Here is a 19,397-nt window from a genome sequence, read left to right on the forward strand (position 1 = left end):
AAGAATTCTCAGAGTTCATAGAGGATATGAACTGAGTATTTTCTGCAGGTGGAAAGTTCTACAAAGGTTTTACAGGGAGTAAACAGGTTCATAAAGGTCTACATAAAAGGTCCAAATAAATCCTGAATATCCCTGTTAGCTAATCCTTTTGAGAACATAAGGTCCCGTGACCTTCATCCATCAATCATCAATCTCTCCTGTGCCTCTTTAATCTTTCCCTTCAACACATATGTTTAGGTTTCCTCTATACTTTAAACACCCATACACACACACACACACATGCACTATAAAAACCTTCCCTTGATCATGCTAATCACTTAAATTATTGTTCTCTCTCTCTCTCTCTCTCTCTCTCTCTCTCTCTCTCTCTCTCTCTCTCTCTCTCTCTCTCTCTATCTATCTATCTCTCTTAAAAAAACTTCTAGAAAGAGTAGGCTGCAATTTCTACCTCTTCTTCCTCATCACTCACTCTCTCTCCAGACCCTTACAATGTGGATTCTGTCTCAATACCATTCTATTGAAATAGCTCACTATAAAGTTGTCAAAAATTATCTTATTACCAAATTCAAATGTTTTTCAGTCTTCATTTTTCTTGAGCTCACCATATAATATTTTTCTTACCTCCATGACACTATGCACTCAGAGTTCTCCTCTTACCTCTCTGATTTCTCCTTCTTTGTCTCCTTTTGTGATTTCTCATCATCCTATCTTTTAAATGTGGATTCTCCACATCTACTCCTCTTTTCTTTACAAATTTCTTATTACAGTTTGCCTAGGTCTCTTCTGTGTGTTTATCACATTTTGATTTCATGATAAGCATTTGTGTACCCATAAAATTCCTTTTGGCATACTTAAAGCAACTTGATGGAATGGATAGTTTGTGACTTGCTTCATCTCTGCATTCCTAGCACTTTGCATTGTACTTAGTAAATATTAATTAAATTAATTTGTTGAATTAAAATTGATAAATATTATAAGACTGAGTAAAAAAAACAAATACTCCATGCCATTTTAGTTGATACTTTAACTAGGTGAGTACTTGTCTCAATCAATCAACTAAAAGCAACCTTATACTCAGTGCAAATATATCTTAGAACTAGAATGACAGCACAATAATCATGTTCAAATAGGCTGATAAAACCTGATCATGGCCCAGCTATTTTCTATAAATTACTAAATGAGTTGAGAAGATGGGAGTGAGGATCTAAAAAATTAGAGTATGGAATTCTAGCTGAACTCCCTAAGGAACCACCTGGGTATGGGAGAGGGAAGGAGATGCCCTGGCTTCATCCAGCGCTCCTTCCCTCCATCTTATGACTAAAGAAGGACGTTACCAGCTTCAAAGGGTCTGAAGGATGTTGGATCACACATCTTCCCATCAGTGTTCTAAAATAACACTTCTGAGGTAGCAGTGGCTACCATCTTCCCTTCTGTATCCTCGGTGGCATTCAAGATCAGCTGGTATCAATAGCCCAGGACAGATTGGACTCAGCAAAAAGTCCAATAACAAAGACACTACAATATGCCCAAGAGGAAATTCTTGAGTACCTCAAAAACAAGAAAAGAGTTTTTCCAGCAACTGGGAGCTGTGAATTACCCCATTACCACATATGATCTCTAAGCTTGAGCATACTTTCCACATGACTCTGTATATACTGAGGAGAGAGAATGTCACAGAATTGGGGGGAAGGGGAATACTTTGCACAGCTATTTTTATTACACCATACCAATGAATACCCTTCTTTAAAAAAAGAAAGGCAGGCTGACTAAATCACTAAATAGTCCTCAACTGATAATCTTACAAGAGAAGGAAGCACTCTGGTGGGGGCTCAGACCAATGACATTAGAGAATCAATCCTAACTCATCAAGACTCTGCTTAGATGACCAAGGGAGAGATTAAGAACACTTACATGTGAGAACCCTACTTGATAGTAGGAGTGGGAGTCAGGAGAATGATCTTCAGAGGACCTGCTAGACTGCTATACTGGAAATCAGGGACATAGGTTCTAATTTCACTGCCACCATTAATTGGTTGTTTAACCTTGGACAAATCCCTTCACTTCTTTGGGGATCCAGTTTTCATCCTTGAATAAAAGAATGAGTAGTATAGATTTATTCTAAGATTCATTCTTCCCTTCCAGACCTGAAATACATATCCATAAGGAATAGAAGAAATCCATAAGGAATGGTTCATGGAAACCAGTTTACTGGGAATATTTTCCCCAATATTTAGCAGATAAAGGAATGATGGATAATTAAACTTTGTGAAAGCAATCCCTTGATGCTAAAATCCTGGTTTGAATCAACCATTAATCAGTCCAAGTATTTCCAATGTTAAACATTAATGTCATGGAACAGAGCTTCTTAGAGATGAGAGAAATGCTGGGTTAGAGATTTTTAAGGAAGGGATACCTAAATGGATTTTTTTTCAAATGCTTTATTAACTTCTGATTTATATCATTCATTTCCACCAGATTTTGAGTTACAAATTTTCTCCCCGTTTTTCTCCTACCCACCTCCCCAAAATAGCAGTCCCACAGGATATCCCCTCCTCCAATCTGCTCTCTCCCATATTTTCTCCCATACCCCTTTTGACTTTTCCAGTGGATCTCTATGCCCCAGTGCCTGTATATCTTATTTCCTAATTACATGTAAAATAGTATTAATAATAGTGTGTATATGTGTGTGTGTGTGTATTTTGATATTTGATTTTAAAACTTTTAATTCCAGATTCATTCCCTTCCTCCCTTGTCACCCACCCTTCCTGGGAAGATAAGCAGTTCAGTATAGGTTGTACATGGGTGGCTAATGCAAAACAATAATATAGTAGATATTTTGTAAAAGACTAACTATGTTTCCCTCCCTCCTATCTCACCTCCCACTTGTTCTACTCTCTACTTTGATCCTGTCCCTTTTCAAAAGTAGGTGCTTCCAACTTCCCTCCCCCCCAGCCTGCCCTCCCTTCCGTTATCCCCCCTCTCATCCCCTTCCCCCCTACTCTCCTGGAGGGTGAGATATCCTATTTAGTGTGTATTTCATTCCCTCCTCAAGCCAATTCAATGGGAATAAGGTTTACCCATTTCCTTTTGCCTTCCTAATCTTCCCCTCCATTGTAACCATTTTCCCTTGCCTCTTCTATATGAGATAGTTTACCCCATTCTGTCTCTCCCCATCTCCTCTCATTATATTCCTCTCTCACCTCTTAATTTCACCTTTTAAGTATCATCCCTTCCTGTTAAATTGGGCCTATGCCCTCTATCTATGTATATCTGTAAACATATATACACATATTCACATATGTATTCATATGCCCATATACCCTCATATATATATATATATATATATATATATTTCTATTTCTATTTCTATTTCTATTCCTTTCAACTACTGAGAAAAGTTTCACAAGTTACAATTCTTTTTTTCCATGTAGGAATGTTAATAGTTCAACTTTGATAAGTTCCTTATGATTTCTTTTTCCTGTTTACCTTCTCATGCTTCTCTTGCCTCTTTTATCTGAATGTCAAATTTTCTATTCAACTCTGTTTTTTTTTTTCATCAAGAATGCTTGAAAGTCCTCTATTCCACTGAATGACCATATTTTCCCCTGAAACATGCTGGGTAGGTGATTCTTGGTTTTAATCCCAGCTCCTTTGACATCTGGAATATCATATTCCAAGCCCTTCGATCCCTCAGTGTAGAAGCTGCCAAATTCTGAGTTATCTTGATTGTGTTTCCACAATATTCAAATTGTTTCTTCCTGGCTGCTTGTAATATTCTCTCCTTAATCTGGGAATTCTGGAACCTGGCTATAATATTCCTAGGAGTTTTCTTTTTGGGATCTTTTTCAGCAGGTGATTGGTGGATTCTTTCAATCTCTATTTTGCCCTCTGGTTCTATATCAGGGCAGTTTTCTTCGAGAACTTCCTGGAGGATGATCTCTAGGTTCTTACTTTGATCATGGCTTTCAGGTAGTCCAATAATTTTTTAATTATCTCTCCCACATCCATTTTCCAGGTCAGTGGTTTTTCCCATGAGATATTTCACATTGCCTTCTATTCTTTCATTTGTTTGGATCTTTTTAACAGCATCTTGATTTCTCATAAAGTCATTAGCTTCCATTTGCTCCAATCTAATTCTGAAGCAATGATTCTCCTCAGTGAGGTTTTGGGATTCTTTTTCCAACTGGCAAATTTGACTTTTTAAGGCATTCTTCTCCTCATTGCCTTTTTGAGTCTCCTTTGCCATTTGGGTTATTCAGTTTTTTAAGGTGTAATTTTCCTCAGTCAGGCTGTTGACTCTCATTTCATAATTTTCTTGTATAGTTCTCATTTCTCTTCCCAATTTTTCCTCCACTTCTCTTATCTGCTTTGTAAGGTCTTCTTACAAACAGCCTGTAACCAGCTCGTATTTTCCTTTGAAGCTTTTGGTGCAGCAGTTCTGGCTTCACTGTCTTCCTCCTGTTCCATGCTTTGCTCTTTTTTGTCCCCAAAATAGGAGTCTAATGTTGGAATCTTCTGTCTGCTTTGTTTCCTTTGCCTGGTCATGTCACCCCTCAGTCACTTGACCCCTGGGCTTTTTGCCACAGTAGGACTCTGCCACCAGACAGGGGAGCTTTTGTCCCAAAGGCTGGGTTTTCTCAGCTGCTGGAGGTATTAGATGGGTGCCCTCTCTGAGGTCTCCACACACTCTGGCAAGCCGGACACACACCCCAGGACCTCCACCCTAGTCTGCAATCCAGATCCAAGCAGGTTAAAGCAAGAGCAATTACCCCTCAGACTGGTGCTTGGTCCCACTACACAGGCAAGGAGCTGAAGCTGCCACGTGGCACTGGCTGGATGTGCAGGTGTCTCAGTGGCTTCTCATCCCAGGGGCAAAAGCCATGCACTCCCACTCACTGGGTCCCAAAGTCCAGACTGCACTGACCTCTCACTTGTCCTTATCATCTATGTGTTGATAAGTCTGGAAACGGCCACAGCTGCTGCTGATCTAGAGTCCCTCTGGGCAGTGGCTGGTCAGACCCACCCTAGGGCTAAAGCCTTGGTATGGGGCTTGGCTTGGCTCCCAGAGCGCTGGATGGCCAATTCTTGCCAGCCTGCCAGGCTGTCCTCAGAGGGAGGTTAGCTTCTCTGTGTCATTTTGTGGGTTCTGCAGCTCCAAAGTTTGTTCAGCGTCTCCTTTCTACATGGATTGGGAAAGGGGGAAGCTGGAGCCATGGGGAGGTCTTGCTTCTACTCCACCATCTTCACTCCTCCCATGCCCTAAATGCATTTTAAATCTCTAATAAGTAACCATCTCTATTCTGTGTAAACATTTGCAATAATGGGGAACTCACTGATTTCAAGGGCAACCTTTTCCATTATTAGAAATTTCTTGTATCTGTCTGAAATCTACTACTCTACAATTCCAATCATCTGTTCTTGCTCTGTATTCTGGAGTGATACAGAATATTTAAATACTCCTTCTTGTACATGACAACCTTTAGAATATTTAAAGACGGATGTGTCACATTTCCCCTAAATCTTCTCTCTGAAATTTTTTCAGCCATTGCATATATGTCATGGTTTATAGATCTTCACTAGTTTGATTAATATCCACTGGACACTCTAACTCAAGGGTTCTTAACCTGGGTTCCATGAACTGCCAAAGGGTCCATGGACAGACTTCAAGAGATCTGTGAACTTGGATGAGGAAAAAAATATATCTTTATTTTCACTAACTTCTATCTGAAATTTAACATGTCTTTCAATTATTTAAGAGTATTATTCTGAGAAGAGATCTACAGGTTTTTCCAGAGAGCTGAAGAAGGCTTTGAGACAAAAGGAGGTTAAGAAACACTCTTCTAGTTTGTTAGTTGTCCTATTGAAAAGTAGTGCTCAAAATTCAGCACAGTATTCCAGATGTCATCTGATGAACACAGAATATATTAGCACTATGACTCTGTATGATTGGAAAATACATCTTCATTCCATCTAAAAGTGCATTAGATGGTTTTTAGCATCTGGATCATATTGTTCAGTCACACTATTTTTATAATCAATCAGAGAACTCAGCCTTTTTTCCTAGGAACTACTGGGAAACCCATTCAGTGTTTGCACAAATGTCTGATTCTCTCTCCTCTTATCTTCACCCCAATGCTATCTACCATTCTTGCATTCTCAGTTTCATGGATTTTTGTACAGGTGAATAATTTTATTACCTATATTATCTTACCTTCTTTTCCCCTCTGGTAGACATTCCTTTTGTATAGGGCATAAATTTTCATTGCCATTATCACATATCAGTCATCAATCCCTTTCAAAAAATGTTATTGATACTATAAGATTACTTACCTCCTAAAACTTTTTGGATTTTGTTGTTGCCAGCACTTTATATTAATATATAAGGATCTGAGGTTACAAATAACATTGCTTTTTTCATTGCTGTTATTTTTACTTAAAAATAACTAATCACCACCACTACTTTAAAGATTTCTTTCTATGACATAGTCATCCACTTAAGCCAATTTCATTGTTTTATTCCTGCCTTTTTCTCCCCCAGTTGAATTGATCAAATTGGTAAATCTCTAGCCAAACATACTTTTCCCAGTCAGAGTGAAATGTATTCTTATTCTTAGCAGGATTCTGTCATTTTACTATCACAAGGTTTGGTTCCTGATGAATCAGATACTTCTCCTTATCAGCATCCATGGAGCTAGCCAGTCATTATCCAGATTTCTCTCTTTTCCATAATCAAGATAACCAATTGCAATGAATGATGAAAACACTATCTGTATTCTAAAGTGCTTCATTTTTCTGCCTGCAATTTCAAAATCTTTACAGATTTCTTTACCTTTTGTCTATCTTTTCATATCTACCTGTTTGATGCTATTGCTGAAAATACACTGGGTAGGGAGAGTATAAAAGTAAGCTTTAATTGCTAGTTTGCTGCTTAAATAATTCTGCCACACTAAGAAAGTCATTTTACCTACCTCTGATGCACTTCCTTATCTGTAAAATGATGGGGTTCTTTCCAGTTTTAAACACTATGTTGTGATAATTGATTAATAGAAGTGAGTACTGATCTTTGGGTTTGATGAATTTTGGTGGGTTCCCCAGAAAATCATCCATGTGTGATCCAGGACAGTAGCATTCTACCCCCAGATTTCTCTACAGAAATGAGCCCCTAACTTCTATTATTTTTATTTCTATATTTCTTCTTTGCTCCTCTGTCATGTTCTGTGGAGTATGCTGATTATCACTTGAGATTCAAACATGGAAGGAATGGCAACCACAGTCTTTAGAGTATACCAGAACAGTCACATCTTCCTACTGAACACTTTCACTGTCTATCTTCCATGCTCAGAATTCCCTCCCTCCTCATCTCTACTTCCTGGAGAAAGTCTCCAGAAAGCCTTTGCAATCCCCCTTCATTCCAGTGCTTTCCCTCTGCTGATTATTTCCAGTTTATCCTGTGTATATCTTGTTTGTACCTCTTTGTTTGCATGCTGTCTTCCCAATTACACTGTGAGCTCCTGGCAATCAGGGACTGTCTTTTTCCTTTCTTTGTATCCCCAGTACTTACCACAATGACTGACACATGGAAGTCACTTAGTAAATGCTTGTTGGCTTGTCTTAACACCTAGCAGCAGAAAACTAAAATCAACGCATATATTAACCATTGGCAATAGTCCATGAACCAGGAACACCATAAATAGTCAGCAGGGGCAGGAGCAGAGAATGTCTCCTTGCCACTAGTTAAACATCTCCATACAATCTTCCTTTCCACACACTCTCCCTCACCACTCACTCCTAGTATATTAGGTTGTTTCACTGCTAGTACATGAAATTAGTTCTTTCTTGGAGCCCTGGTACCCAAGCCTTTATCTTCCTTTCACATAAAATGTTATGTTCTCCCTTGGGCTTAGGCCTTAGATAAGTGTGTCTTATCTGTGTCCCTAGAGTTATATGGCTCCCTTACAGATTGCAGGAGGCAGCCCACTTGTCTATTCCTGTGCTGAAGGCAAATGCACCTCCTCTCGTGTTATCTTTAGCAGGACTAACTAGCTCTAGTGATCCAACATGAAGTCTTTGGAGGCTATAGGCTAAGTACCTGAGTCCATGTCCATTGGGTATCAAATGGGTACTGGACCTAATAATTAAGATGAGGAGGAGGATAGCTACCATCTATATAGCATCTTACAGTTTGCCAAGTACTTTATAAATATTATAGCATTTTATCCTCCCAACAACCCTGGGAGAAATGTGCTTATTGTTATCTTCATTCTACAGATGAGGAAATCGAGGCAGGCAGAAGTTAAATGACTTGACCAGGGTCACACAGTGAGTAAGCGTATGAGGACAGATTTTGCTTCAAATTCTCTTGATTCAATGCTTTATCATTTAGTTGCCTCTCTATCTGACCTAGATTTAGTGGGAAATAACATGGTTAACAGAGCTCTGAAACATTGCTTCTTTGTCTGACTGTCCATAATCACCCTCCCCATAATCACTTTGACAATAAGATTGCATACACTGTAAAATAGATTTTGCTCTTTGGTCTTTTAGATATAGTAAAAGTATAAGAAAATAAAAGTGACTCGGTCCATCCAAAGCATGAGCAAAGCCTCCACTAAAGAGGAATCTTACATCCCTTCACATTGTTCACATAGCTGTGAACCTCAGGAATCCTCTTTTTCTACAGTACCATATTCTTCCAATCACTCACAGTGATTTCCTCTACTTCATTTTCTTTCTGCCTTACTTCCTGTCCCAGAACCCTTCATCTACTCTAATAGGTGAGTGAGCCTTGAAAGACATTCTTCAAGCCCTTTCATCTTCTCTTCTAGCAGGAAGATGAGCTTGCTGTTATGAGGTACATATAACCATCTCAGGTAGAAACTCAAATGGAGCATATACTCTGACAGCTTTCTTGCTATGGTTGTTTCCCAGTGCTACGAAAAAAACTAACAGATATTCCATGCCCCCCTCAATATCTAGCCTGTGAAATGGGGGAAGGAAAAAGAATAAGTACTTTAAGTACCTACTCTGGGCAGGGGCAGCTGGGTGACACAGTAGATAGAGTGCCAGGCCAGAAGTCAGAAAGTTCATCTTCCTGAGTTCAAATATGACCTCAGTTACTTACTAGCTGTGTGAACCTGGGCTAGTCACTTAACCCTGTTTGTCTCAGTTCTTCATCTATAAAAATAAGCTGGAGAAGGAAATGGCAAACTTCTCCAGTATCTTTGATAAGAAAATCCTGTGGTCAGGGTCAGACACAACTGAACAAAAACAGCTATGTCTGGGCACTGTACTTTTTACAAAAATTAGCTGACTTGATCTTCACAACAATCCTCTGAGGTAGGGGCTTTTGTTATTCCAATTTTATAGTTCAGGAAACTGAAGCACAAAAGTAACTTGACCAGGGTCACATAATCACATCTAGGGCTGGACTTGAACTCAGACCTTTCTGACTCCAGGTCTGGTTCTGTATCCACTGTGCCACCTGGCTGCTTATACATGTTTCTCTCAGCAACCAGGAGGGCCAATTTAATATTTACGGAGCTCTGCCATTGACCCTGTCTGTTAATTTGCAAAGTTGCCATGGAGTGTTAACAATTGGCAAGCTCTGACTATTAATCCTAAAACATAGCTATACACAGAACACCTAACAGAATCTCCTAAATCTCCTACTTCTCACAGGAACTCAATCCAGATAATGGAAAAATAGAGTCTACTCACCTGATCTCACCTATTTCATCACAGCTTTCTTGGTACTCCTGATCTTTTTATGTCTAACCCCCAATTCAATGAACTCTCAACGAGATGCCAATCAACAGGGAATGTCTTCTCTGGTCCCTTTGTACTAACAAAATCAGAGCAATGCTGATGGTGGACAAAAACAGCCAATAATAATCATTGTTGTTACTATGATTGCATTACAGATTTAGTTTCATTTTATCCTTGTTATTTCTCTGGCAGGTAGATGTTCTTATTATCCCTACTTTATGATGAAGAAATTTAAGTCAGAGAGGTTAAGGGCCTCAGTCAGGGCCACACAGTTAAGAAGTGAGGTCTATCCACCAAGCCACAAGGCTATTGCTTTAAGGATAAAACACCAATATTTTCCATTTTTATTAAAAGGTTCACTTGCACAGACCCTAATTTCATTTAGGCATAGAGCCTAGAGACTGATGCTAATTTTCCAAGATGCTGGAATATTTAGTAAGGACCTGCAATTGACCAATGAATTTTAATAGTTCTTCCTTTATTGATTTCAATCCCCACATTAAAGTGCCTAATAAAACTGCAGTGGATAGGTAAGGAGACAGAAGGACAACAGAAATTTTATAGCTTTGTCCAGCTCAATTGGGAAGGAGCAAAAGGTTTATTTCAACCATACATAATAAATTTGTTCAGCAGGACAAGTATTGACTGCATTATATGTTAAGGATTTCCTCTGGATAAGTTTACCAAGGGTGCATGATCTCATATTGATGTGACTGAGCCCATTCCCCAAAAGGCTCCAAGTGCAACCCTTTCCAGTTGATGGGTTTGCAATCTAGGAACTCAAAGAAGCGTATCCAGGATAGTCTACTTTTCACCGCTCTGTGTAAGTCAGAAAAACCAAAGTGAAATTCTGTCTCTGCTGCTTGTTACTTTGTGAGCAAAGTATAGTGGAGCATAGGATCTGGAGTCAGAGAACCTGGATTTAATTCATTCCAATTCCACTCGTTACTGCTCTGTAGTAAGTTATTTAACATCTTTAGGTCTCATTTCCAGTATGTATTTAATCCCTTATCTTATCTACAAATGGATCTCAGTCCCAGGTAGGCCTCCACTCACCCTGGTTATTTGTCCTCTTAAGAACTGCTGAGAAATTGTGAGCTCTCCACAATTACTAGAGATTCAGCCGCCTCCTTAGACTCACCTTTGCCTTTCACTTTGTGGAGACACTGACTTATTGTCAAAAGGTGTGAAAGATTTTTTTTGCCCACTCAGTAACCAGTTCCAAATTCCTGTTCATTGGCCATATCCTGCATTTTTTTTTTAAATTTTTACTAGGTGGATACTAATCACGTGCCTTTGACTTTCCACATAAGCAGACAAATAGGTTTGGATTAGTATGCAGAATTTAGATTCATAAGCTCAGAGATTTAGAGCCAGAAAGGATGTCAGGGGTTATCAGGTCCAACCACCTCATTTTATAAATTATGACATCGAAGCTGGAGATGCTTAATTAACTTGCTCAAGGTCACATAGAAAGGAAGCATCAGAAACAGTTTTTGAACCCAGGTTTTCTCACTCCGAAACCAATTTTTGTTCCCTTATATCATGATGCATATCTAATAACTAGAACAAAAGGCAAAATAAAACAATAAAATATCTGAAAAACAGCTGCAAGCCTGTTGCTCTCCTAAACACTAGCAGTCTCCTCAAGACGTGGGATTGGCCCACACTCAGAAGTCTTAGTAAATATATGGTTTGAGTTTATCTAGTTCCCCATGGTTGCAACCTTGTAAGATAACAAAGAAGTGCAAACATGACAGTTAACAGGACAATTTGACTTACAATTGCAGTAGTGCCTTCATCATCAGATAGAGGTAAAGAAACTCTGGACTCAAGACATGAGCCCAACTCAGGGCATGAGCTAGAGATCCAAAATGAAATGAAATTCATAAGGGCGTTGTTCTCCATAGTCTTGGCTAGCCATTTGCTAACTGGCACCTGTGGCTTTCACTAAGTCATCACAAAGCAGAGTTAACTCAACAATTAAGGGACAGGAGAAGGAATAAGCATTTATATAGGGTTGCCAACTACATGGCAAGTGCTGTAATAAGTGCTTAACAAATATCTTCTCATTTGATACAACCTTGGGAAATGGATGCTATTATTGTCTTTATGGTTGGGGAAATTGAGGCAGACAGAACTCACGTGACTTACCCAAAGTCACATAGCTAGTAAGTAACTGTAGCAGCAAGCACCCTAGCATACCCAGAATGTTCTTTGATCTGCTTTTCTAAAGGAAAGCACTTCAAAAAGGGGTTAGCAACCTTACCTTAATCAAACATACATACATACACACACACACATATATATATATATACACATACACACATATATACATATATACACATGTATTTTATATATATATATATATATATATATATATATATATATATATGTGTGTGTGTGTATGTGTGTGTATGTCATTCACTTAGTTCAAGGGGGAAAGTCAGCACCCTGAACTTCAGAGAAAATACTAACAGAAATTACAAGCAGACAAAAAATACAGACATAGGGGCGGCCAAGTAGCACAGCAAGTAAGAGTACTGGCCCCAGAGTTGGGATGACCTGGGATCGAATCTGGGCTCAGACACTTAGCACCCACACAGAAAGACCTGGCCATGTAACCTTGAGCAAGTTACTTAACCCCAATCGCTTAGGGGTGGCCAGGTGGCTCAGTGAGTAAGAGCACTGGCCCCAAAGTTGGGATGACCTGGGATCGAATCCGGGCTCAGATACTTAGCACCACACCCAGAAATAATTGGCCATGTAACCTTGAACAAGTTACTTAACCCCAACTTCTTTAAAAAAAAATACAGACAGAGAAAATAACACAATTCAACAGACAGGGCCTCTAGTTGTCTGACCATTACATACATAGTTAGTTACCAGAGAGAGAAGCACCAACACCTGGGTTTTCAAAGCTGATGGGGCTCAATGGTTGCCCAGAGTCTCATCTGATCAAATCACACAACTCTTCCCACAAGTAAACCCCAAAGCAAAACCTCACCTCTAGGTGTGTGTGTGTACATATATATATATATATATAGCCTTTTCCAGGGTCAGAGGACATTACAACTTCATGATCCACTGCCCAATTACAAAGTAACAAAAGGTACAGGTCTTCCTGAAAAACAAGCCTCCCCTAAGCAAGCTTATTTTGGGGGGTTCCAAGTGAGGCACATTAAGGGGCAGGGAAGACCTTCAAATTCCCTTACCATTACAATAACCAAAGCTGGATTTGAACTCAAGTCTATCCTGATTTCAGGATCAGTAATATATCTACTGTGCCCCTAGCTACCTCTAGTTAGCCCTGAGGGAGCAGCACCACCATTCCTGCTACTGTGTCATTCTTCTACCTTGACCTTAAACATGGAATCTCCCTATTGCAGCTGCATCTCTTGTCTCTCTTCCCGTTACCACCCCAGTTAAATCCCTGCCATTATACAAAGCAAGACAGAGAAGCAACAGACAAACTCTGAACTGGATGAGTTCTAACTTCCAAATGGTGATAATCACAGTCATACTACCTTATAGAGTAGTGAGAACAGTTCTTTGCAAAGTGTAACATGATACACCAATATATATTATTATTCTTACCCTTATCTTCCTGGGACCTTCAGTGACCCATTAATGAGTTTCTACCAGAGCTTGTGGCATGTAATTGCTATCTTATGTTTTTGCTACATGACTACCCTCCTTATTCCACAGAGGGTCTGGTCACAGGGAAAGACTATGGCCAGTAAAACTGTTCCATCTGAATTTTTTAAAAAGCTGATCTTGATATGTCATGATTAAAAGTGATTGTGCAGCTCCTCTGGACTTGTTTGAGCTGGGAAAGAAAAGGCAGAGCTGAGCTGACAGATGGATGGGAATCTTTTAACAAAAGAAGATGCTCATTTCAGGGCAGTCATCTAAACTTTGGCTTATGGTACAATTACCACCAAGAGATTTCACTTGGATTATAAATGTTGCTGCTTATTAAAAATGGAAGCCAATTAAGTACTCTTTCAAGCGAGAAACTTCACAAATTCTCTCATTTAAACCTCACAGTAACCCACTGTCTTTAAGTTTTCACATCTATTTAGGCCAAAATGAGAACAAAAAGATGATTTCTATCAGGTTAAATACCAGAAAGCAGAGGAAAATGGCGTTGTCATAGAAATTTAAAGCAGGCACACACTGGGACCCAGCAGCAGGAAACAAACAGACTCTACCAGGGTGTAATTATCCTCTATGTACTAGAAGGTGCCATTTGGGAAAAGGCAAGCAGTGCACTGAAATGCTTTATGACTACACCATGGATGTAACTTTAAAATCCATGTGTTCAGTAGAATAGATGAGCTCAAAGCTCTAGCATTTAGCTGTCAAGATCTACTATACCCTCATAATGTGAGATAGCCGAAGAAAAGGAAGGAAAAAAATCAAAGGCATATTACCCTCCCTAAAGAAGTTAGTGGACAGACAAAAAAAAAACCAAACAAACAGGAAAACAAAGCTCCATATCCACAAGATCTGTGAGGTGCTATAAAGTTGACTGAACCTAAAAATGTCCTAGAGACAGAAAGTAAAGAGATGTTTTAGATAAGTTGAGGTTAATTAGAGAAGTCTTCCTGGAGGTGATATCTGGAGATATGAATTCATAATTTAACAGAAAAAAGTCTAAATTGCAACCCATTTCATGCCAAAAGAAATACAACGCAGCAAAAAATATTTTTCCAAATGTTTCTTAAACATCTGATTAGGGCTGATTTTGAACATGTATGAAAATCATTAGTTATCTTATCATATTCATATTTCTTGTCTCACCAACTAAAATGCCCCTTCTTAAGGTGGTACAGTGCCAGGCCTGGAGTCAGAAAGACCCAAGCTCAACTCCAGTGTTAGACACTAATAGCTGTGTGATCCTAGGCAAGTCCTTTAACCTCTGTTTGCCTTAATTTCCTCATCTGTAAAATGGGGATAATAATAGCAGCTACCTCCCATAGTTGTTGTGAGGATCAAGAGATAATAATTGTAAAATGCTTAGCACAGGGCCTGGTATATAGTAAGCGCTATCTAAAGGTTAGCTATTAGTATTACTCTCTATCTTCCCAAGCAATAAATGTAATGTGTTGTGCTGACTATATTCCCAATGCCTATTGGTTTTCTGATTAATAATATTGAAAATTCTAAACCTGTTGATTCCCTTCTCAGCCCCTGGTATTATGGTTGGAATTATATCAAGTCATACCCTTTAAGAAGACAGAGAACTATTCCTACTGTTTGCTGGCTTGCTACTCTGCTGTGCAGAGCTGCAGAGAAGCCTATCTACTTCCCTAAGTCTTCTTGAATTGAATGTTTATTTGACTCCTCTCCTGGCATTCTACCTTTGTTTCAATATTATCATCATCCCTGACTGTAGTGTTAGATCCATTGATTGAGTTTCAAAATCCTCAATATCCATTCAGTTAGTTGGCTAGCCTTGAGTTGACTCTTCAGATATAATTAGGAATGTCCTATCTTATTGGTAATGACATTACTGGTATTAGATAATGGCAAAATGCTGGCCTTAGGATTCTAAAGATGTGAGAGACGTTAGGGATCCTCTTATAGCACAGTGTCTGGCACGTACTATGGTGGTTAATAAATGCTTATTTATTCATTAATTAATTATTTAATCCTTTCATTTTACTGATAAGTAATTTGAGGTCCACAGAGGTGGAGCTTAGATTAAGTTTGTGGCAGAGCTCATTCTAGAACCTCATTTTCTTGACTTCCCAATCACATTCAGTAATCAATCAACCAACAAAGCAAATCTAGCCATCCTTTCTCAGGCCTCATTAGTCTTGACCTCTCTGCAGTGTTTGAAACATTTTGTCATCTTTTTTTCCAGGATACTCTCCTCTCTGAGTTTCTAGTACTCTGTTGTCTCTTAGTTTTGCTGCTACCTACCTACCTGCTACTGCTATTTCTTATTCTTCTCATCTGGGTCTTCATCCATGTCACAACCACCAACTGTGATATATGCCAATCCTTCTTCTCTTATCTTCTGTCTTCTCTTATTTGGTGATCTTAGCAGCTCCCATGGGTTCAATGATCATTTCTATAAATGACTTCCAGATCTATATATTCAGCCCTAGACTTTCATGAGATCTAGAACCGTCATCACTAACTACTCTTAGACATTTTAAACTAGACGACTCATCGAAATATCAAACTCAGCATGTCCAAGATAGAACTTATTCGATAGCTCACACAGCCACCACACCATATCAAGTAGGGCCTCATTACCTCTCGTAAGAGAAACTCGTAAGAGTTTCCTCATTGGGCTACCTGCCTCATCTCTGCCCACTCCAATACATGCTCCAAAGTGAAATTCCCAAAACACAAGTCTGACCGTGTCCTTCAGCATTTCTTAAACTATGGATCTCAACCCCATATGGCAACAGTAAAAGGTTTCTGAACATGCAATGACCAAAAATCAATAAAAAGAAAATGCATAATGAATCTGAGGTGTTTCTAGAAGTGCTTGTCCATGTTGCATCATGAAACTTCTCTTCAGCCTTGGTTCTGAATGCACAGCATACATTTTGCACTGTGCGGGCCATCAAGCCACACAACACCTATGAATGCTGCTGAAATGTAAAAAGGGGTGGTGAGTAGGAGAAGTTTAAGAAGCCCTGCTCTACTTTACTCAATATAATTCAATGACTGCCTATTATACTAGGATAAAATGTAACTCTAACAATTAAAGCTCTTCAAAATCTGTCTTCTTCTTCCTCTTATGCATTATTCTTATCCATACACTTTCCAATCTAGTCATTCTGGCTTTCAGTCTCCCATCTCTTTGTCTTTTCACAAGGAGTTATTTATGCCTAGAATGCTCTGTTCCATCACTTCTGCCTCTGAATCCCCAGGGTCCTTCAAAACCTTCTTCAGAGGACCTTTCCCAGACCTGCTCTGAGCTACTAGGATATTCTCTAATAAAGTTACATTGGATCTAAATTGCATGTCTCTTGTAATGAGCTATTTATGTACATATTGTCTCACCCCTTAGAATGTAAACTCCCTGAAGACAAGGATTGTTTTCACTTTTTCTTTGTATGGCCAGTCTTTAGCAAAATTGTTGTCATTGTCATTGTCATTGTTGTCTTCCTTGTTGTTGTTGTATCATGTCTAACTCTTTGTGACCCCATTAGGGGTTTTCTTTGCAAAGATACCCAAGTGGTTTGTCTTTTCCTTCTCCAGTTAACAGATGAGGCAACTGAGGAAAACACGGTTAAATGACTTGCCTAGGGTCCCACAGTTAGTGAGTGTCTGAGGCCAGATTTGAACCCAGGAAGATGAGTCTTCCTGACTCCAGACCTGGTGCTCTGTGTACTATGGTGCCACCTAACTGCCCATAGTTAGCAAAGCACGAGGTACATAATAAGCACTTAATTATTTGTTGATAAAGTACCTACTATGTGCCAGACAACATGTTAGGCATTTGAGAATGCAAAGACAGAAGACATCTTTCCAATGTACCACAATACTTCTAGCACAGTAACCATTTCCCTACCTGAGAATTATAGGAAATAGGAGGGGCTGCTCCATCGTAGGGCCTTGGCCTCTGCTGCCCTTAGTTATGAGCACTGACTGCTCATCAGTTTATGAGAGAACATGACAACTATAACATCTTGGCTCCGATTTCCTAGTTATTTCTAAATTCAGTTCATAACTTTTAATGTGGTACAGCTATTATGGTTTCTAAAGCACTATGAAATGGAGTGAAACATCATGGAAAGACATTATAATCTTTAAAAATACGCATAACATACATGGGAAAATGTAAATGAACTTGGGAAAATGTAAATAAACTTCTGAGGATTGCCTCAAAAGAGACAAGACTCTAAAATCCATTTTCAAGGTGCCATTTATTGCTAAGGAACATATTTCTGCAGTCATTTCTTGGGCTAATAGAGGGCTGGTTGGGCCATTTGTGGTATTTATAATTCCATTCAAAATATTCGCCCTAGGTTAATGGTTCATATCCTTCAAATAAGGCATGCCTATTCTACAGAGGCCTATGCTAAGACCTCCCAAATTTAGGAGAGCATGGAAATTCATTTAGTTGAGGTTATATAAGGAATAAGCACCATCAACTATAATGCTTAAATTTTTATTTGTAACCCACATGGCCAATACAGCAAATATAGCCCTGCAGAGACAATGTTAGAACTACAAGATAAACAAATATTTCATAGCAGCTGTGACTACATTTACATGAAACTTACTGTATGCAGATCATTCATTTAGTTACTTGCCCTCAAGGGGCTTATAATCAAATTGGAGATATAATAGGATATATGCATCACAGTAAAGGCAGAAGTACAAGGGATCCTATGCTACTTCCCAAGGGAATGACAGTAAATGATATGGAAGTTGAGGAAGAGAACAGTCACTGAGGTCTGGGGTAAATGGGAAAAGTTTCCCAAAAGACTTGGAATTATGACTGGGTCTGGAAGGAAAGGGAAGAGTTAGATAGATTATTGGGGGGCATTGCAGAAGTCAGACAGATTAGGTGATGCTGGTGACTGCACAGCCTTGCCTCACTTAAGCAGAAAGCTAGAGAGACTTGAGTTCAGATTTAGCCTCAGCTACTTACCAGTTGTATGATACTGGGCAAGTCATTCAAAAACAATTTCAACCTCAGTTTCCCCATTTGTAAAATGGGGATGATAGTAGCACCTATCTCTGAGGATTGTTGTGAGCATCAAGTGGGATGTTTGTAAAGAGCACAGCACAGCGCCTGGCTCATAGTAGGCGCTTAAAAATAATTGTCTCTTTTCCTTCCTTTTGCTCATGGCAAAATTAACAGATAGAGCAACAGGAACAACACTTGCAAGGCATGGTGTCACCTTCTTTCCTTCCTTCCTTCCTTCCTTCCTTCCTTCCTTTCTTCCTTCTCTCCTTCCTTTCTTCCTTCCTTCCTTCCTTCCTTCCTTCCTTCCTTCCTTCCTTCTTTCTCTCCTTCCTTTCTTCCTTCATTCCTTCCTTCCTTCTCTCCTTTATTTCCTTCCCCTTTTCCTTCTTTCCTTCCTTCCTTCCCTCCCTGCTCTCCCTCCTCCTCTCCCTCTGTCCATATAGGGAATCTTACCCTTACCTGCAGGTGCTCTGCCCAAAGAAATATAAATTTTGATTACTGAAACCTTGCAAGATATCTTAGGGTTTACAGGCTAGATTTCTCTCTTAAGGACCGTGCCTTAAACCCAAATCCTCTGGCTGTCTTTGATTGGCCAACAATAAGTCCCCACCCAAGCCTCATTTGGTCATAGTTTGGGCCCTGATGGCTCAAAGTGAGTATAAATAGCAATTGTTTCTGTTTGGACCAAAAACCCTGAGGGTCTCTCAGATTGATTTTTATGACTAGGTAAAAGAGGTCATTCTTTGCCTCATTTCTTACCTAGCCTTAATGACTGAATAGGCATTGCCTCAGGCAAACTGAGATGGGGGTGGGGGGGGAAGAAGACCATTGCTTAAAAATGCAAAAAAATCCCACTGCATCTGGACCACCTCTAGTGGTCTGGATCTATATCTCACCACTGGGCTGAGATGACTCCAGAGGAGAAAGTGAGGTTGGTGACTCTGCACAGCCTTGCCTCACTTAAATC

Source organism: Petaurus breviceps, unplaced genomic scaffold (genome assembly GCF_028583685.1).
Source record: "Petaurus breviceps papuanus isolate PSGF00001 unplaced genomic scaffold, PetGlider_PUasm1.0 91133, whole genome shotgun sequence".
NCBI lineage: Eukaryota > Metazoa > Chordata > Mammalia > Diprotodontia > Petauridae > Petaurus > Petaurus breviceps.